Consider the following 4,237-nt stretch of genomic DNA (forward strand, 5'->3'; position numbering starts at 1 on the left):
CCCTTTCCCTCTGGGTCTTTAGGATTCCCTTCACACAAATTGCTCTTCCCCCTGTTCCTGACAGCCATCTGGGCCATTCTGGTGCGGAAACCAGGCCTGGCCTATCCTCTGCACACTGCTGCCTACTAGTGGCTGGTAGATGAATTTAAGTCATGGCTGATTTTCACCTCTGCCTCTTAGAGAATAAATGGCTTTGGAGGGGTCAGGTCCATTTGGTCACCTGTTCTGTTCACTCAAAATCATTTCACTAAAGCAACGTCTGCCGTATTACCACATGACTTCATGCTCCACACTGTCTCCTGATACAGTCCAAAACTTTTACTTGAATTGTTCTTTTTTTTTTTAAAGATTTATTTATGTATTTATTTTATGTGAGTACACTGTTGCTCTCTTCAGACACACCAGAAGAGGGCATTGGATCCCATTACAGATGGTTGTGAGCCACCATGTGGTTGCTGGGAATTGAACTCAGGACCTCTGAAAGTGCTCTTAGGAGCCATCTCTCTAGAGCTCTCAGAGCCATTTCTCTAGCCCTCCCTCCCCCAACCCTCCCGAATTATAGTTCTTAAAAATCACACCAGATGCTCGATGCCCTATCCTCCAGCCAGACTGGTCATTCAGTATTCCCTAGAAACACCTCCCTGAGCTGTCTTTTTTTTTTTTAAAGATTTATTTATTTATTATATGTAAGTACACTGTAGCTGCCTTCAGACACTCCAGAAGAGGGAGCCAGACCTCATTACGGATGGTTGTGAGCCACCATGTGGTTGCTGGGAATTGAAATCAGGACCTTCGGAAGAGCAGTCAGTGCTCTTAACTGCTGAGCCATCTCTCCAGCCCTCCCTGAGCTGTCTTAATCTAACACTTTAATGCTTTGCTAAAGTGTTTTTGCCTCCTGCTCTGCCTTTGCTCTGTGTCACCTGCACTTTTCTTGGGGAGACATGAATAAACATCTATGAACCCCAGACAGGGAACCAATGAAAGAACAAAGGTGCCACCCAAATGTAGCTTAGAGGACCAATGGCCCTACTTTTAGGGACACAGGTGACCCCTACACAGCTACCCGACTGAGAATTCTCCCCAAAGCATGGGTTGGTTGAGTTGCCCACGGCTTCACAGATGGAGTTCCCATTTCAATTAATGTTTCACCTTCTATAAACTCTAGCATCTTCCCAAGACAATGTGTAGCTAGGACAAAGTTGCCTACGGCATAGGGGGAGGTTAGAGAAAGGGCAGCTAGAACCTCAAAAGGGGCAGGGGCGGGGGAGGTCTAAAAACTTGCCCCACCTGGTTCCTCCATGAGGGAAGGTGAAAGGTCCTGAGCCCAGGGCTGCTTGTGAGTCATTCCAGCTGCTCTGGATGACTCTGTGATGGCTAAGCCAGGTGCCACGGTGCGTGCCCGTAAGCCTGGGTGATAATGGCTGTTCTCCTCAGAGGACAGCATTCCACATGTGCAATGTGATGTGGTCACAGGACTCCAAATTAACTGTCACTTTCTCTGTGAGGTGTCTGTTCACTCCTTCAACTGTTAAGTAATCAGGCACACTCCGCAGGCGCTCTCCTGTTCTGTGCACTGCCTCAGAAACGAGTCAGAAGCAGCGGACTTTAGACTGTCGCTACTGGGCTGAGTCATCCCGGGAAAGTCTCTTTACGCTTCCGATACCCAGTGTCCTCATCTGTTGCCCTATTAAACTGGAATAAATATGCCGGTGGGGGTGGCAGTGTGTGCCTTTAATCCTAGCACCCTGGAGGCAGAGTCAAGTAGATCTCTGAGTTTGAGGCCAGCCTGGTCTACAGAGTGACAGCCAGGACTATACAGATCTTGTCTCAAAAAACAAACAAACAAAAACCAGCGGTGGTGGTGGTGGGGTGGCGGGGGGGTGGGGGGGCAGTGGTATAAGTGTAAAGCAGGAGTCGGCTGAGGTCTTAGCATCTTCTCCTTTTCACTTTTCAGAAAGCAATACTTCCATCAAAGATTTTTAAAATGAGAGTTTCATGCATGCATATGTGTGTTGATCAAATTGACCGCCACTCTCTCCCTATCTCCCCATCCTTCCACAACCTCTTCTTCATGTGTGCTTGCTCAGTCACTCTTTTTTTTATGGTTTTTGATTGTTTTGTTTTTGATTTTGTTTTGTTTTGTTTTGTTTTGAGACAGGGTCTCACTATGTGGCCTTGAACATACGGAATTCACTATATAGAACAGGCTGGCTCCTCCTCACCCCTTCTCCTTTGGTATTTAAACTAGCTGGGCATGGTGGCCTCTAAGTCTAACACTCAGGAGGCAGAGGCAAGTGGATCATTGTGAGTTCAAAGCCAGCTGGTCTACATAACGAGTTCCAGAACAGCCAGAGCTACACACTGAGACCCTGTCTCAGACAAACAAATAAATAAAGAAGCTATTTTAAAATCTTACTTTATGTAGATGAGCGTCTTGCCTGCGTCTATAGTCTATGCAGCACGTGTGGCTCGGTGCCTGTGGAAGCCAGAAGAGGGCGCTGAATACCCTAGATCTGGGGTTACAGACACTTGTGAACTATCACGTGAGAGCTCAGACTGGAAATGTGGAAGAGCAGCCAGAGTCTGAACTAAGGAGTCATCTCTATAGCATCCCTCTTCTCTTTTTAAACCTACTCCATGAAGTGCTGCCTGTGTGTGCATGGATGTGGGGCCATGTACTAGAGCATGACTAGCTTTTTCAGGGTCTGCCACGCTCCCTGAAGGAAATCAACCCCAAGAGCCATCAGTTGGCATCCTGCACTGGATCGGCTGCTCTGCGGATAGGAAGGGTGGTGCTTCGTGAGCCCCACGCCGCCCTTGCTGGGATTTTGGATCTGGCACATGTCTTGTGCGTGCATATGAGCTCATCTGTGCAACAACATTACATTCAGCAAACAATGTCTGACTGGAGATGTCTACAATTCCTGGCCTTTACAATTTGTCCACGTTCTCTTTGTCAACGATTCCCTGAGTCTTAGGAAAAGGAGTGTGATAGAGATTTCTCATTTAGAACTGAGTACTCCACAGCCTCTTAATCTATGAGTGTTGGCCAGATGTATGTGGGCCTGTTAATCCCCATCTCCTACAAAAAAGAGGCTTTTCTGATAAGGGTTGAGAGATGCACTAGTCTGTGAATGCAAAGGTTAAAGACACAGGGAGCAGTTTGTTAGTTCGCCTACTTGGCAAAATAACAGCAACAGGTTGTCGCCCAGGGCCTATGACTTAGCCAGTCCTGGGCTTTGTCTCAGTTAATAGTGACAAGTATCAAGCATGAGTTCTGTCTTGTAGAGAGGGCTTTAAAACAAATCAGAAATTTGTTGGTTATTCCCATAATATCCAAGCCACTATTACCATGCATATTGCCACTTGTGACTGTAGTGCACAGGGTTCCCAACTGGGTAAAATGATTGCATACTCAGTTTTTGTAAACTTACATTTCCAGGAAACTCCTCCTCCTCTTTTTTCTTTTTGAGACTCATATATAATCCAAGCTGATCTCAAACTCATTATGTAGCTAAGGATAACCTTGAACTTGTGATCCTCCTGTCTTTACCTCCCAAGAGTATGGATCACAGACCTGCACCACCACATTGCTTTACAAACAGTGTGCTGGGAGTTGCGCGCGCGCGCACACACACACACACACACACACATTTGTGTGCAGGTTGAGCACTCTGCCAGCTGAGCTGCATGCTACATCCTCATCTTAGTTTTTTATGGCTCTAATGTTCGCTTCTTGAAAACACCTCTCTAGGGTACCAGATACAAGCAGTTTCCTGTCTTGGACCTCAGAATTCTAGTTTCACGTCATTGATTCACCAAGTGTCTCCCAGATGCCTGGATACAGCAGCAAGAACAGAAAATTGATATTCATGGACTGGAATCACTGTGACTTGCCTGCATCTCACCTGAGTGCTGGGATTAATTCCTGATAACCAACTTCTCTCTCTCTCTCTCTTTTTCTCTCTCTTTTTAATTGGGTATTTNTTTCATTTACATTTCCAATGCTATCCAAAAGTCCCCCACACGCTCCCCCCACCCACTCCCCCACCCACCCACACCCTCTTCTTGGCCCTGTCGTTCCCCTGTACTGAGGCATATAAAGTTTGCACGACCAATGGGCCTCTCTTTCCACTGATGGCNGACTAGGCCATTTTCTGATTCATATGCAGCTAGAGACATGAGCTCCAGGGGGTACTGGTTAGTTCATATTGTTGTTCCACCTATAGGGCTGCAG

This window comes from Mus caroli, chromosome 4 (assembly GCF_900094665.2).
Source record: "Mus caroli chromosome 4, CAROLI_EIJ_v1.1, whole genome shotgun sequence".
NCBI lineage: Eukaryota > Metazoa > Chordata > Mammalia > Rodentia > Muridae > Mus > Mus caroli.